The 16,947-nt window shown below is 58.3% G+C and overlaps 1 pseudogene; it reads left to right on the forward strand.

Moving 5' to 3' along the window:
- Positions 1 to 312: 312 nt before the first annotated feature.
- LOC129469954 (TBC1 domain family member 3G-like) lies at positions 313 to 13,305 on the forward strand (annotated as a pseudogene).
- Positions 13,306 to 16,947: the final 3,642 nt, after the last annotated feature.

Consider the following 16,947-nt stretch of genomic DNA (forward strand, 5'->3'; position numbering starts at 1 on the left):
GTAGTCTCGAGTTATTTCTTTATAGCAGTGTGAAAACGAACGAATACCCCTTCCCCGAGACGCCTTCTCCTTAGGCAACCAGCTGCCCCCATGCTCCTCCTCTGCCCCCTCTTCTTTCTTTTCCCCCATGAGGCCCAAGTGATAAACAGGGCCAGCCCCAGCGCCAGCCCCAGCCTACTGCAGGCCTGTGTGGCTGCTGGAGAGGCCGTGCTCCTTTCCTCTCCCCGAGCCTGCCTGATATGCTTTCTGGATCCTGGAGAAAACTGACCCACTATTCTCATACTGGTGCAACATCTTCCAACACCTCAAAAAGCTGTACCATTTGAGCCAGTCTTTTTTCTTGTCTCCACTTGCTAGGGCTGTCATTGGGACAGTCCTAGAGGGTGGTGCCAATGGATGAATGGATGGATGGACGGTAGTCCAGGGATGATGTCCCTGTCTGTCCTGAACCGGGCCCTTCCTCCAATGAGAAGCCTTCCTGAGTGAGTATATACAGTCATCCCTTGGTATCCATGTCAGATTAGTTCTAGGGTCCCCGGGAATGCCAAAATCCATGGGTGCTCAAGTCTCTGATATAACATGGCGTAGTACTTACGTATAAGCTATGCACATCCTCCCGTAGACATTAGACCATTACTAGATTATTTATGATATGTAATACAATGCAGATGCTACATAAATAGTTGTGATACCGTATTCTTTAGGGAATGATGACAAGAACAAACTCTGCACATGTTCAATAGAAACATAACCATCCAATTTATTTTCTGAATATTTTCCATCTGCTGTTGCTGAATCTACAGATGCAGAGCTCCTGGTTACGAGAGCCAAGTGTGCTTTGAGAGTCGGGTGGGTGAGGTTGCTAATGAGTACAGGGGAGCAGGTGTTGATCAGGAGGGCCCTGCACTGGGGCATCTGGACGTTCTGCCTCAGGACTTGAGACTCCGTTTGGATGGCACAGGCAGACTCAGGCCAGGTCAAAGCCCTCCCCTTGAAGGTTCATTTTATCCCAAGCTCTTTCTGGCCCCTGGAATTTGGCATGCCCTAGGCCCTGGGTGGAAGGACAGATGAGCCAGGTTTTAGATAACATGTCTAGAAGAGTGAGCCCCTACTGTGTGCCCGGCACTTTCCCCACAGGATCCTCTAGCTAGAATAGCCAAGGGTCATGGAGAGAAATACACAGTTAAAATGTCAGAAATGAAAAAGCGATACCATTAGAGACGCTAAAAAGACCATTGGATAATGGTATTAGCATTTGTATTCTGAGAACCAACAGCAGCAGTCACTTCCCTCCACCCCTATGTGTATCCCAGGACCACCCTGGGTGGGGAGGGCTGAGGTTAGGGAGCACCCATGGATGCTCTGATGCTGGCCCTGGGCCTCGGCGGTGACAGTGATGAGGAACTGGGTGCACACGAGTGGGGCAGCCGGGCCTGGCCAGAGAAGCAACACACACGTGCACAGACGTGTTTACCCACGTACGCGTGTGCACACACGTGCACACATTGCAGGCAGGCATGTTGATGCCCCAGGCAGCGGAGGACCCTGACTCTGGGCCCTGCTGACCCGGGCAAGGCCCCGTTGTGATGCGTGCCATGACCTCAGAATGCCACTGGTGCTTAGCATCTATCCGCTCTCCGGCCTGCCTTCTGTGTTCTCCGGCAGTTACACACAGGCAGTGGGGTTTGTGAGCACCAGTTTTCTGGGTTTCTCCCTGAGGTTTTCTCCCTGAGAGGCATACGTAACCCAGGCCAGCTGATCAGAATCAGGTGAGTGTGACCTGCTCTCTTCCCTCCAGGCTGACTTGGGGACAGTGGCTATGGTATGGGCGGTGTTGGCCTCTGGGCAGCTGCTGAGGAGGAGGGTCATCCCTGAGCACTCACAGGGAGCCCGTTCTACACTGCCTGTGTAGATGATTTTCTCTTTTGTCCTCACGGTGGCTTCGTAGAGTGGGTGCTGTTCCCGAATGTACCCATTCGACAGGTGAGACGTCTGGGGTCAGAGAGGCGGTAACCGGCCTGAAAATCCAGACATGACTCTGGGTTTTGCTCTCAGCCCTGCTGTGTGCCGTGCTAGACTTCAGGCCTCAACCCTGTGACCTCCCTGCTCGAGATCCCAAATCTGCCCAGATTTCCGATCCCGATGGGGCAGAGCCTGGCCCTGGCAGAGACACTGAGGTTAGGGAGTACCCATGGATGCTCTGATGCTGGCCCTGGGCCTCGGGGGTGACAGTGATGAGGAACTGGGTGCACACATGAGTGGGGCAGCCGGGCCTGGCCAGAGAAGCAACACATACGTGCACAGACGTGTTTACCCACGTACGCGTGTGCACGCACGTGCACACATTGCAGGCAGGCATGTTGACGCCCCAGGCAGCGGAGGACCCTGACTCTGGGCCCTGCTGACCCGGGCAGGGCCCCGTTGTGATGCGTGCCATGACCTCAGAATGCCACGGTGGGTGGGGAGGAGGGAAGGGTCCTCAGAACACACCTGGGGCCTAAGCTGGGTCCTGATGGTCACTGTGGGACCCACTGGACACACACGGTCCCTTGTCTGGGAGTGGCATGGGGAGCCTTCTGCCCTTGGGCAGTTGTGGAAGGTGAAGGAGCCCTGGAGGGCTGGCTGTGGGGAGACTATCTTCCCTTGTGTTCGAAGGGGTCTAGGCACTGGGCTTCTCCCCAAGTATTTCTTATTCTGTCTGGCCTCGCTTTCCTTTTGCCCTGAGTATTCTCAGGAGGGACGGTCCATCTAGATGTTCTCCAGGAGCAAGGACCCACTGTTCTTCATCATTGACCCAGGAAAATGAAGCCCCCTCCTATAGGGACAGCTCAGAATGGTGGAGTCCACAGTCCCTCCCCGAGAGATGTGGTTTCCATGAGCGCAGTGGCTGCTTTGGAGACAGTAGATCATTTTCATCCCTCATCCCCAAAACCAAACACACTCCCGCTCAAATGGCGTTATTCCTAAAGCAGCTTCACTGGTTAGACCGAAGGGCCACGGTAGCCCAAGTGATGAGCGAGGTAGAACGGAGCAGTCAGGAGAGACCTTGTTCCCCATAGGAAACTGGGCATCTCTGTGGCCCTGAGTATCCCAGGAGGCTGATCGTACAGAGACCTCTGGTGCCTGACCCCAGTTCGCATCCACAACCCTGGAATAGCCCATCACAGGCCCTTCACCCTTGGCAGGTGGACACCGTTCAACCTGCTGGGGCAGGTATGTGCCCGTTTCATGGCATAAGGGGAAAACGGGATTCTCTGTCCAGGTCCCACTCTTCTCGAGTCCTTGGGAAGATGCTCACCCCTGCTTGCGGCTTCAGACTGCAGAGACCCATGGAGGTGTGGGCCATGGGGTTTGGCCCCTTTTTACCAGAGTGCAATGGTGGAATGAAGGTTACACAACCAACCAGCATCTGGGAGCCCGGTGGGAGCGGTTCAGGTGTTCTCCGAAGCTGTCGGGTACAGTGTAACCTTTAGCCAATTTTGTCTCACAGGATGAACGTGGTGGAGGATGTAGATAGTTGGCGGGCGCAGGAGTGAGAGGACGTCATCAGGAAATATGAACAGGTACAGTTCGGTCTGCTTCTTGGAGGGAGGCCTCTTCCAGTGCGCCCTGGTCAAAGGGTCCTGGGTTCCCTAGGAGCACATGGCAGGGACGGGTGGCCAATACCCCCAGGCCCTTGCACCCTTTACCTTGGACCCCTCACCAAGGCTCCCTCTGGGTTACAGGGGCACCAAGCTGGGCTGCCAGAGGACAAGGGGCCTGTGCTCATCAGAATGTTCGAACACATGGATCTGTTTGGGATTGTGCAGTGAGTCCTCTGTGCTCCCCTCACCCCTAAAGCATCTGTCTCAGCTCAGGGATGGGTTTGCTTTTAGAAAGGCCTTTCTGACACAAGACATGTCTCGCCAGCTCGGGTCAACCTCCTTTCCAGGGTCAGAACTCCCCCCTGGCTCCCCTGCAAGTCCAGCCCGAGGTTGTTGTTAGGCCAGAGATGCAAGGCCCATCTAGGGAGCCGGTGGGAATGGAGACTGGGCTAGGTCAGGCCCCCGGGCTCTCAGCAGTTCTGTCGGCAAGTCAGCACAAGAGGAGCGGGGCAGCCTGAGGGTCTGGCCCTGTCTACCAGGAGACAACCCCAGTGAGATCCAAGGGTTGTGGCCACAGCCTCGGGGCTGTTGTCCAGCAGGTCTCTCAGAGCCCACCTGCCCCTGTCCTCCCCCATTTCCCTAGAGCTACAGCCCTCACTGTCCCCATGGGGAAGGGAGAAAGGTGTGGGGACAGTGGGGGCCTTGGCCCTAAGAGAATGGGGGAGAAGACGGGCAGGGCCCCGCTCTAGGCATCTCAGGGTGAGGCCGGGGAGGCAGCAGGGCTTGTGACTAAAGACCCTGGGTCTGGTGCTGGGAAGGGATCTGGGGCCAGGTAAGAGGAGCCCAGCCTGGAGCCCATCCCTCAGGGATCAGAGGATGGAGAGACAGCGGATCCCAGGGGAAGTAGGGTGGGAGGGAGCTGATGAGCCGTGCCACTTCTGAAATGCAGGGTGTGTGGCTCAGATGCAGGGAGAGGCAGGTGGATGCTGGGAGGTCAGAGCCTGCAAGAGCCTTGGGGCTGTCAAGTGGGATGGGCCCCTGGTGCACCCAGAGTACACCGGGCAGGTCTCAGGGCAGCCTCCCTTGACCCTGGCGGGGTGATGTGGCCAATCCCTGAGGGATTCCTGTCAGGGCCCGGTCGCCCACCTTGGGCGGCCCCCATCCCATCTCAAGGCTGACCTTTCTCAGCTCCAGCAGTAAGCACCACCTCGAGTCCAGGATGGGCAGCCCCATTGTGCAGCCTGACCAGCCCCCACGCCAGGGGCCCCGGTAACCCCGGCCAGGCAGTCCCCGCACTCCTTCTCCCAGGTCCTGCCCCTCCTGGGAGTCAGCCCCACAGGAAGGCCCTTGTCCTCCCTTCCCTGTGCCTTCTCCCGGGCTGAGCCCTGAGCTGGGTAGGGACAGAGCCAGTCCTTTCTGGGGGTCGGCTCCCAGGCTGGGGTGGCTCCAGGCCCTGTGCAGGTCCTCAGCGCTGCCTGGGTTGCCTTACAGTGAGATGGAGCTGCCTTCTCTGACTGCGCGGGAGGCCAAGGTAAGAGCCTGATGCATGGAGGGGCTGGTCCAGGGACGTAGGGACTGGGCGGGTGGTCAGTGAGGCAGAGGAAGCAGCCGGCCTGGGCGGTGGCGGGTGAGGGCAACACTCTGTCACTGGGAGGGGCAGCAGAGACCTGACCCCAGGTTGATTTAACTTTGGCAGTTTGATACAATTCCAAAGTGAGAACCACAGTCCTGGCTTGAGGGTGGCTGCCCGCTTGTGTCAGGACCCCACCGAGAGGCTGGGACCTAAGACTGGTGTGTCTGTGGCCCGAGGATGGCACATCCCGGGGTCCCAAAGCCAGCCCACTGGTGCTCATTTGCTCAAAGGCTCTCAGCCCTTAGGGTCTGCCCTTCCCTGGCTCCTTCCAGCTGGGTCCCACCAGGGCTCCAGAGCCCAAGACCCAGCATCCACGGGCAGCTCTGGGAAGCCCGGCAGCTCCACTAACTCCAACATTCTTCATTTGACAGCGAATTCGGCGGGAGACAAGGAGAAACAGCAAGTGGCTGGAGATGCTGGGCGAATGGGAGACGTACAAGAACAGTGAAAAGGTAATGTGTGGAGGGAGAGGCCCCCGGAAGCACTCTCTGCAGAGACAGGGGACAGGCACCCATGGCTGTGGCCTGGCACCGTCAGCCTCTCAGAGGGCGGGTGGCACACTGTCCTCGCCCGGAGGACTGCAGGCCTGGTCGCCAGATTGCCTGCCTATTCGTGCAAGCGTCACCTTGCTGGGAGGGAATCTGAATCTAGGGCTCGGACCACCTGGAGTTCAAGGCTAGGGATGTCCTGGTGACCCCAAGGAAGAAAAAGGTTCAGATGAGAGTTTCAACTCTGAGTGTCCATCCACTCTTTCAGTCCTGGGAAGGGAGACCGTGTCCCAGCTCGATCTCACCTCTACTGAGGAATCATGGGGCCAAAACCGACAATTCCCAGAATCCCCGGGCTCTGGTCCTCACTGGGGTCACCCCGTGGCCTGTGACACCAGACTGTTTTCTGCCCACAGCTCGTAGATCGCATATACGAGGGAATTCCCACGAACATCCGGGGCCCGGCGTGGTCAGTCCTCCTGAACATTCAGGAAATCAAGTTAAAAAACCCCAGCAAATACAAGGTACGCTCAGCCAGAGCACAACAAACAGGACAAGCCGTGTCAGGGGTCCAGGTCTCCAGCTGGAGGGAACGCCAAGCCCACCCTGGGGGGTGGGGTGAGGGGGAAGGTCAGATGAACACCCTGGGCACAGATGGTGATACAGTCACCACAGACAGAAAAACTCGGCTCTGGTGACCCTCCCTGGCTTCAGTAACAAGCCAAAAAGCAGCTTTCTGCAGAAGGAAGCCTTCTTTCCCGAAGTGCTGACTGTGGGCCGACTGCCATTTGGGGCAGGGAGTCTTCCATCTGTTCTGAGGCTGCTTCCTTCTCTTGGCCCTGCCCTACAGCTCGTGAAGCAGAAGGGCAAGAGGTCATCTGAACACATCCACCAGATCGACCGGGATGTTAGCAGGACTCTCCAGAACCATGTCTTCTTCAGGCATCGATATGGAGCCAGGTAAGCCTACGGGAGCCACAGGGTCCCAGTGGAGATGGGGTGAACGAGAGGGATGGGGACTTCCCCGGAGCAGAAGCCAGGGTCACCCAGGAGGGATGACAGAGCTGCCAAGAGCTCTCCTGGCCCAGGGAGCAGCCGGCACCATGAACCGAGCACCTCCCTGTCTCCAAGCCCTGGGCCAGGCTGGAACATGTGGGGCCGGAGCCCAGGAGGATCCTGAGGAGACAGAAGACAGCAAAGAAAATCATGCACAATGGTGAAAGGTGCTCTCCCTGACCCACGGGGACCCGTGGTAGGACCCACGGGAGGGTGGCAGGATGGAGGGCCCATGAGCCTACCCAGACAACACTGACAGCACCAAACGCTGGGAGAATTATGGGCCCTGGAAACTCTCATCCAGGTCTGCTGGGAACATGACACGGCACAGCCACGTTGGCAGCCAGTTGGGCAGTGGCTCACAAAGCTCAATGGACTTGAACCACGTGTCCCCAAGGTGTCACAGATATGGAACCCACTGATTTGGAAACTGACATCCACATGAAACCTGCATGCCAGGTTCACTGCTTGATTCACCGTCACTCACACAGCGAGCCTTCGGGGACGGCCTTCAACACGTCGTGGGGAGAGCAAGGCTGGTCCTCCCTTCAAACAGAAGACCCAGTGAGAAAAGGGAACGAGCCAGTGATGCCCACACGAACGTGGGTGGATCCTAGATGCATTTTGCTAAGGGAAAGAAGCCAGACCCAATAAGCTACCACAGTAGCATTCCCATTCCTAGGCCATTCTGGAAAAGGCCAAACCACAGGGACTGAAAAGCAGTCTGGGTGGCCAGCGGCTGACGAATCGGGGAGAGGCTGGGTGCATAGGGGCCACTCTGGAGACTTGGAGGATGAAGGAGTCACTCCAGGAGGGGCTGGAGCGGTGGCCAGGAGACTCCGCACGTTGATTTGGAACTGTGGAGAAACTGTACACCCAGAGACTGAACTGGCATGTGCGCAAACTGAAAAAAAAAAAAAAAAAAAATCATTCAGAGTGAAAAGGATCGGTCAACTCACTACAACTGGGCTATTTGCATGTCACGGATGTGGATTTTACTGAAACATTTCTTCAACAGTCTCAGGCCCTGAAGAGCTCACTGCTTATCTGGTGAATCATCTGAACCTGAAATGGGATTTGTCGTTAGGATTTGTAGACAAAGTGAAAGTAACAGCGTCTGCACAAACCAAACCATAGCCCCCTTTCTCTGTTTCCTAGGCAGCGGGAACTCTTCTACATCCTCCTGGCATCTGCGGAGTATAACCCGGTGAGTATTCCCGGCAGTGAGGTTCCCGGGCCGTATTTCCACATTCACAGGAGTGGGTGTCTGGTGGGGGTGTCATTGCTTCTTTTAAAGTTAGTATTTGTGACCCACCAGGTTATAGGAGGTAGGATTCCAGCTCCCCGCTGGCATAAACCTCCAAGCAAGGGGGTGGTCTCAAGGGGTCAAGCTGAGACACAAAGGAGTTGGGGCCTGGACTCCTGGTGTCACCTGGGCCTGACCACCACTTCTCAGAACAAGAAATGACGCCCTCCTCCTGGGGCTGCCCCAAAGCCTGGGAGCTTGGCAGCGTCACACGCAGGATGGTGGTCTCAGGAGACATTTTGGACAAGGTGCTGAAGTGCCTGATGGACTTGGCTCTTGTCATGAAATGAATTTGCATCCTGAGGAAGCCTCTTCATCAGAGGAAGCCTGTCCAGTCACCTCTGCCCTCTCCAATGACATGAGTCCTCCCAGGTGACCTCAGCCCTCCCAGCTGATGTCCTTCCATGGTGACTCTGGCTCTTGCAGGAGGTGGGCTACCACAGGAACCTGAGCCACATCGCCCCCTTGTTCCTCCTGTATCTGCCTGAGGAGGACGCATTCTGGGCACTGGTGCAGCTGCTGGCCAGTGAGAGGCACTCCCTGCAGGGTAGGTGAACAGCTGCCCCTGGGGCCTCACGCAGCCAGACCCGGGGACGGCCACCGTGGCCAGGTGATCTCGGCTTTCAGCCAAGGCACTCTCCTTGTGTCGCCGGCTCGTTGGGAGCCTTTAGGACGTCTCTGCTGAGGGTCCCACAGGAGTCCGCAGCCGACCCCCCACAGCCCAAGTCAGACACCTTTCAACCCCATCAGCAGAGGGCATCTCATCCTCCCCGTGGCCACCCTCTGTGTCCCGGAGCCACGCCCTCCGGCTCTGATTCTGTGCAGCTGACTCTCCCCTCCCTGAGAGTCCTCCTGCCCTCCAACTGCCAGGGCTCCCGCTGCCCTTGGTGCACACGAATGGGCCGAGCAAGCCCAGGTGGCAGCATCTCCCCATCCCGTGTCCCCTGGCCCGACCCCACTTCCAGGAGATGACCAGGAAGCCCAGTACCCACGCTGTTCTGGCCACCCTATTGTGACCTCACAGTCAGCCTTGCCCTTTTTGCACCCTGGCCCAGGAGGCCTCCAGGGGAACCTCCAGCCAGGCTCCAGGGGATGTTCCCGCCCCACCTCCCCAGGGTAAAGGCCGCATGGTGGGGTCACCAGATGGGAGGGTGGGAGGTCTTCAGGTTTGGGAGCCTCTCAAGCTGTCCAGCTCTTGCAGCTGATGGCTCCACATCTTGGGAGAAGGCTCTGATTTCATGATGGGCTGGGGGCTTCTCAGGATTCCACAGCCCAAATGGCGGGACAGTCCAGGGGCTCCAAGACCATCAGGAGCATGTGGTACCCACGTCACAACCCAAGACCATGTGGCATCTGGTGAGTTTATGGTCCCCTCGGCTCTTCCCCAGAGGCCCTGCATCCCGTGGGGCTGGAGGAGCAGTGGGGCTGGAGCCCCTCGTGGGGCTGGTGACTGGCTGAGTCCCAGCCAGGGCCTGACCTGGGATGCCGGGTTCTGCATGGGCTGGGAGTTGGTTTCCTTTCCTGCCCTGGAGGAGACAGAGGCACAGGGATGGGGCCCCAGCTCCCGCAGAGCAGGGCAAAGGGCAGTGTGTCCACCGAGAGTGCGGGAAGGGGACGGTGTGGCGGGGAGCCCTGGACACTGCCCAGTGTTCTGCACTAGGCATAGGTTCTTCAGAGGCCCTGGAAGAGGGAGGTTTTTAGGGCAGCCCAGTGGCCTGAGCACCTCTGTTGCTCCCATCAGGACCAGGACATAGACGCTGGTCTATGCGGGCAGTGTTTCTCGTTAGGCTGGCTTCTCCGGATGTTAATGAAGGTAAGGTGGCATAGGGAGACCCTGGCTCAGGGACCCTCGTTGCCCTGCAGTGCCCTGCTTCCTCAGTCCGGCAGTCTGGTTCACCCCAGCCCACAGGAGGCTCAGGCGGGTCCCCGAAGGACACGCAAGCAAAACCCTCTGCCTAAGAGGGGTCATCCCAGGGCAATGGCTGGGGCTCAGGCCCAGCCTCATGGGCAGACTGCGCCAGGACCCGACTCGAGAGGGCTCAGGGAAGCCTCAAGCGCTGGGCAGGCCCCTCTCTCCAGGAGCCACATCTCCACTCATATGAGTGCCCCCCATGAGGAGCTGCAAGACCTTGCCTGACCCAGCGTCCTGGAGGGCCCAGGCGACGCTCATGGGGAAGGCCACTGACTCTGGGGACTGAAACCCCAATGGGCACAGCTCGAGCCACCAGTCCCAGCCTGGAAGGGCCAGGTTCTCCCACGCCTGCTGTCTCCACAGATCTCTCTCGGGCTGACCCTGCGCCTGTGGGACGTGTACCTGCTACAAGGAAAACAAGCACAGATGCCCATGACCACCATTGCGTTCGAGGTGCAGAAGAGTAAGTCTACGTGTGCCCAATGGGGCCTGGGGAGCCCCGGGGTCAGACCCCGACTGGCCCGAAGGCAGCTTCCTCACACTGTCCTCACGATCCCCTGTTCTGGCTCAGAGGGAGGTCTGGCCAGGTGGGCCGGGAAGGGCACTGTGACAGCGAGCCCATCCGCCACATGACCCAGATGAAAGTCAGGAGTGTGGCGGGCACTTCCCTGTCCAGATCGCCCCCCAGTCACAGCCTCCTGTGCACATCTGGACCCCGGGGGTGGCCACAAAAGGATCCAGCACCACCCAGTGAGAGGCTGAAGTGGCCACGGGGTATGGGCTGGCCCCCTCCCAGGGAACTCTTCTGGCCTGATGTCCACCCTGTCCCTAGAGCGCCTCAAGGAGACATCCAGTTCTGGCCTGTGGGCGTGCTTTCGGAGCCAGTTCTGCCGTCACTGGGCCAGGGATGATGACACGGTGCTCAAGCACGTCAGGGCCTCTGTGAACAAACGAGGGAGGAAGCAAGCGGACCTGCCACCCTCAGGTGGGCTCCAGTGCCGTGTCCCCTCCCATGTCACCCTCTGGGGCAGTCAACAGTGGGGGAGGGCCCGGGACCTGCAACCCTACTACCTGGGCCTTCCTCTTCACCTTTTCTTCCTCCTCTTCCTCCTGGACTCTAAGAAAGTACAGGAGGCCCACCGGTCCTCAGGGCAGGCACTCAGTGCCTGTGTACTGGACGTGTTGTGCCCGCAGGAGGGGGATGTGGGCAAGACCCTCCCTCGAGCCCCCCCCACTTTCCACGGTGTCTGGCTCTCCCCCTCACAGGGCCCTCAAAGTTACTAGAGGAGCCAGACCCATTTGTGGGAGACCCCGCCTCTCCCTGCCAGCACCCACAGCCTCAGAGAGCAGCAGAGGCCCCTCACTCCTGCACGCTCCTCCAAGGTTGCCAGGACAACAAGCCTTGAGCCAGGGAGACAAGGGAATTGGGGGTCCCTGACCCCCAGAGCATTCAGGGAGAGGGCACAGGCGGGACTCCGGGCCCAGAGCCAGAGCCAAGAATTCAGCCCGATGTGGGAACAGTCAGCCCTGGCATGGACTGGGCAGCCCAGGAGGGCAGAGGGTGACCCACGTCCGGGCCCAAAAACCCACTGCAGAGACGGGTCCCCATGTGAGGTGGCAAGGGGCTGGGTGACATCCAAGGACCCTCCCACCTGAGTTCTGACTGGGGGCCGTATCCCAGGCCCAACAGCCCTGGGACGAATGTGTGTGGAAGGAAACCCACAGCCAGTCCCAACCCTGGGGGCAGTCCCAGGAGCCACCCGCCATGCCACGACAGCTTCCCCATGCCAGGGAGCGCATACCCCTCCCTCTGGGATCAGCAGACTACAGGCTTGTCCTCAGTGTCAGGCCACGGGGGCCACACGGAGACCCCGAGGACTACAGAGACGCAGGCAGGTGGGGCCCAGCCCGGAAAGGCCTGCATGGGCTCCCTGGAGACGCTGACCACATCTGCTTTCCTTTCAGCCAAAGCCGAGCAAGGGTCCTCGGCACCCGGGCCTGTGCTGGCTTCACGTGGCGGGAAGACCTTCTGCAAGGGGGACAGGCAGGCCCCTCCAGGCCCACCAGCCCGGTTCCAGCGGCCCATTTGGTCAGCTTTCCCGCCACGGGCACCTCATTCTTCCACACCCTGTCCTGGTGGGGCTGTCCGGGAAGACAGCTACCCTGTGGGCACTCAGGGTGTGCCCAGCCCGGCCCTGGCTCAGGGAGGACCTCAGGGTTCCTGGAGATTCCTGCAGTGGAACTCCATGCCCCGTCTCCCGATGGACCTGGATGTAGGGGGCCCTTGGTTCCCCCATTATGATTTCGAACAGAGCTGCTGGGTCCGTGCCATATCCCAGGAGGACCAGCTGGCCACCTGCTGGCAGGCTGAACACTCTGCCGAGGGAGTGAGATTGGCTCTCGCCGAACTGAACAATGTGGGCATGGACTTCCGGGCCCTGCAGTGCACCCAGCACTGATTCCGACCAGGACACCTCCTTCGCAGCTAGGGACGAGGAGCAGCGCACTCCCACCTCAGGGCCTTATTATTTAGTTAATAGGATTGTACTCATGTTACATCTCTCAATTTTTTTTTAAGAGATAAAGTCTCACTCTGTCACCCAGGCTGGAGTGCAGTGGTGCAATCATGGCTCACTGCTTCCTGGAACTCATGGGCTCCAGCAATCCTCCTGCCTCAGCCTCCTGACTAGGTGGGACTATAGGCACACGCCACCGTGCCTGCTAATTTCTTGGACTTTTCTCTAGAGACAGGGTCCACCCGTGTTTCCCAGGCTGGTCTCAGACTTCTAGACTCAAGTGAACCTGAACCTCCCGCCTCGACCTCTCAAATTGCTGGGATTACAGGTGTGAGCCACCACACCCGGCCTGAATTTCTTATGTGCCATGCTACTACAAAACGTCATTAGGGCTTCCTTCCCCTCCCTCCTTCCCTCCTTTCCTTCCTCCCTCCCTTCCGTCCTTCCTTCCTTCCCTCCCTCCCTCCCTCCCTCCGTGGCCCCGGCTGGAGTAAACTGGGCTCGCTGCAGACTCCCTGCCTCCGGCTCCCGTGATTCTCCTGCCCTGGCCTGCGCGCTGCCTGGGATTGCCGCCGCGCGCCACCACCCCTCCCTGGTTTTTCTCCTTTGGCTGGAGGCGCCGTTTCGCCATGTCGGCCAGGCTGGTCTCCAGCTCCTGACCTCCACTGCTCTGCCCGCCTCGGCCTCCCGAGGTGCTGGGACTGCAGAAGGAGGCTCGGTGTGGCCCGGGCTGGAGTGCGGTGACGTGGTCTTGGCTCGCTGCAGCCTCCGCCTCCCAGCCGCCTGCCTTGGCCTCCCAGGGTGCTGGGATTGCAGCATCTGCCCGGCCGCCACCCCGTCTGGTAAGTGAGGAGCCCCTCTGCCCGGCCGCCCCCCCGTCTAGGAAGTGAGGAGCACCTCTGCCGGCCGCCCCATCTGGGAAGTGAGGAGCACCTCTGCCCGGCCGCCCCATCTGGGAAGTGAGGAGCACCTCTGCCCGGCCGCCCCGTCTGGGAAGTGAGGAGCGCCTCTGCCCGGCCGCCCCATCTGGGAAGTGAGGAGCGCCTCTGTGCGGCCACCCCGTCTGGGAAGTGAGGAGCGCCTCTGCCCGGCCACCCCCTCTGGGAAGTGAGGAGCGCCTCTGCCGGGCCACCACCCCGTCTAGGAAGTGAGGAGCGTCTCTGCCCAGCCGCCCCGTCTGGGAAGAAGTGAGGAGCGTCTCTGCCCAGCCGCCCCGTCTGGGAAGAAGTGAGGAGCGCCTCTGCCCGGCCACCCATCGTCTGGGATGTGAGGAGCGCCTCTGCCCGGCCACCCCGTCTGGGAAGTGAGGAGCCCCTCTGCCCGGCTGCCACCCCATCTAGGAAGTGAGGAGCGTCTATGCCCGGCCGCCCCGTCTGTGAAGAAGTGAGGAGCACCTCTGCCCAGCCGCCCCGTCTGGGAAGTGAGGAGCGCCTCTGCGCAGCCGCCCCATCTGGGAAGTGAGGAGCGCCTCTGCCCGGCCGCCCCGTCTGGGAAGTGAGGAGCCCCTCTGCCCGGCCGCCCCATCTGGGAAGTGAGGAGCACCTCTGCCCGGCCGCCCCGTCTGGGAAGTGAGGAGCGCCTCTGCCCGGCCACCCCGTCTGGGAAGTGAGGAGCCCCTCTGCCCAGCCGCCCCGTCTGGGAAGTGAGGAGCGCCTCTGCCCAGCCACCCCGTCTGGGAAGTGAGGAGCGCCTCTGCCCGGCCGCCTCGTCTGGGAAGTGAGGAGCGCCTCTGCCCGGCCGCCCCGTCTGGGAAGTGAGGAGCGCCTCTGCCGGGCCACCACCCCGTCTAGGAAGTGAGGAGCGTCTCTGCCCAGCCGCCCCGTCTGGGAAGAAGTGAGGAGCGCCTCTGCCCGGCCACTCATCGTCTGGGATGTGAGGAGCGCCTCTGCCCGGCCACCCCATCTGGGAAGTGAGGAGCCCCTTTGCCCGGCCGCCACCCCATCTAGGAAGTGAGGAGCGTCTATGCCCGGCCGCCCCGTCTGTGAAGAAGTGAGGAGCACCTCTGCCCGGCCGCCCCATCTGGGAAGTGAGGAGCGCCTCTGCGCAGCCGCCCCATCTGGAAAGTGAGGAGTGCCTCTGCCCGGCCTCCCTGTCTGGGAGGTCTACCACAGAGGCCAGAAGCAATGTGGGGGCTGGATGTGGTGGCTCACGCCTGTAGTCCCAGTACTCTGGGAGGCTGAGGCGGGTTGATCACTTGAGGCTAGGAGCTCGAGACCAGCCTGGCCAACATGGCGAAACATGAAAAACACAACTGTCAAACCAACCAACGAACCAAGCGACAACAAAACAGGTCTACCCTGGAGTCATACTCTAATTTTTTCTATTTTCCTCCCTTTCTGATCCTTTATCCCACTTTCTTTTTCTTCCTCTTCCTTCTCCTTCTTCTTTGTCAAATAGAGGATTGAGTTATTATCATTGATCCATACAAAGTCCCTCTCTCATTTATTTTCTTTAATTCCCACCCCCCATTTCTATTCCCCGTCTTCCCATGTGCAACCTTCCTAATATGTTTGATATGCATCTTTTTGTTAGTATGTAGTTTTAGAAAATGTTTATTGTTTTGTGTGCAAAAATAAATAAATAAATAAAATAAAAATAAAATTAAAAAAAAGTCATTATGAGGGGAAGTTGGATGGAAGGTGCAGGACGACGCTGTAGTGCCTTTACAATACTTCTGTATATCTAAAATCATTTCAACAGGAAACATTTATTTCAAAACGTGAAGGTGGTTCTCCTTCCATGAGTTTAAAGTACAAAGGCAGGCTCATGGTGTCATCAAAACCTTCACGTTTTGAAATAAATGTTTCCTGTTGAAATGATTTTAGATATACAGAAATATTGTAAAGGCAGGCCGGGCGTGGTGGCTCATGCTTGTAATCCCAGCACTTTGGGAGGCCGAGGCGGGTGGATCACGAGGTCAGGAGATCGAGACCTCAGTGAAACCCCGTCTCTACTAAAAATACAAAAAATTAGCCGGGTGTGCCGGGCGCGGTGGCTCACGCTTGTAATCCCAGCACTTTGGGAGGCTGAGGCGGGCGGATCACGAGGTCAGGAGATCGAGACCACGGTGAAACCCCGTCTCTACTAAAAATACAAAAAATTAGCCGGGTGTGCCGGGCGCGGTGGCTCACGCTTGTAATCCCAGCACTTTGGGAGGCTGAGGCGGGCGGATCACGAGGTCAAGAGATCAAGACCACGGTGAAACCCCGTCTCTACTAAAAATACAAAAAAATTAGCCGGGCGTGGTGGGGGGTGCCTGTAGTCCCAGCTACTCAGAGAGGCTGAGGCAGGAGAATGGCGTGAACCCGGGAGGCGGAGCTTGCAGTGAGACGAGATTGCGCCACTGCACTCCAGCCTGGGCGACAGAGCGAGACTCTGTCTCAAAAAAAAAAAAAAAAAAGAAATATTGTAAAGGCACTACAGCGTCCTCCTACACCTTCCATCCTGCTGCCCCTAATAATGACGTTTTGTAGTAGCATGGCACATAAGAAATTCAGGCTGGGTGTGGTGGCTCACACCTGTAATCCCAGCAATTTGAGAGGTCGAGGCGGGAGGTTCAGGTTCACTTGAGTCTAGAAGTCAGACCAGCCTGGGAAACATGGGTGGACCCTGTCTCTAGAGAAAAGTCCAAGAAATTAGCCAGGCACGGTGGCGTGTGCCTATAGTCCCACCTAGTCAGGAGGCTGAGGCAGGAGGATTGCTGGAGCCCATGAGTTCCAGGAAGCAGTGAGCCATGATTGCACCACTGCACTCCAGCCTGGGTGACAGAGTGAGACTTTATCTCTTAAAAAAAAATTAAGAAGGCTGGGCGTGGTGGCTCACGCTTGTAATCCCAGCACTATGGGAGGCCGAGGCGGGCGGATCACAAGGTCAGGAGATTGAGACCATGGTGAAACCCCGTCTCTACTAAAAAATACAAACCATTAGCCGGGCGTGGTGGCGGGCGCCTGCAGTCCCAGCTACTCGGAGAGGCTGAGGCAGGAGAATGGCGTGAACCCAGGAGGCGGAGCTTGCAGTGAGCCGAGATTGCGCCACTGCACTCCAGCCTGGGCGACAGAGCGAGATTCCGTCTCAAAAAAAAAAAGAAAAAAAAACAAAACACTTTATGAACAGGGCCACAGGTTTGCATGAGGCTTGTCAGTGGACCTCCAGGATGAAGACCAAAGTAATTGTACAATTTCTAGTGGAATAATTGACACTTAAGATCTTATTTATTTATCAAAAGACTGCTGTGAGGTATGAATTCTTAACCCCAATTTGCAGAAACTGAGACTATGCCTGACACCACAGAGCTAGGAAAAAGTGGGCATAAGATCCTCACCAAGTCTGACTTCCAAAGGAAGGTTTGAAAAGAAACCTCCTTGCTACCTGCCAAATCTCTGTAGAGCCAGCAGCCATGTTCACACATCAAACAGGACAATGACAATAGCACCACGAATAGCTACTCCTGGT

The sequence above is a fragment of the Symphalangus syndactylus genome, chromosome 20 (assembly GCF_028878055.3).
Source record: "Symphalangus syndactylus isolate Jambi chromosome 20, NHGRI_mSymSyn1-v2.1_pri, whole genome shotgun sequence".
In the NCBI taxonomy this organism is placed as follows: domain Eukaryota; kingdom Metazoa; phylum Chordata; class Mammalia; order Primates; family Hylobatidae; genus Symphalangus; species Symphalangus syndactylus.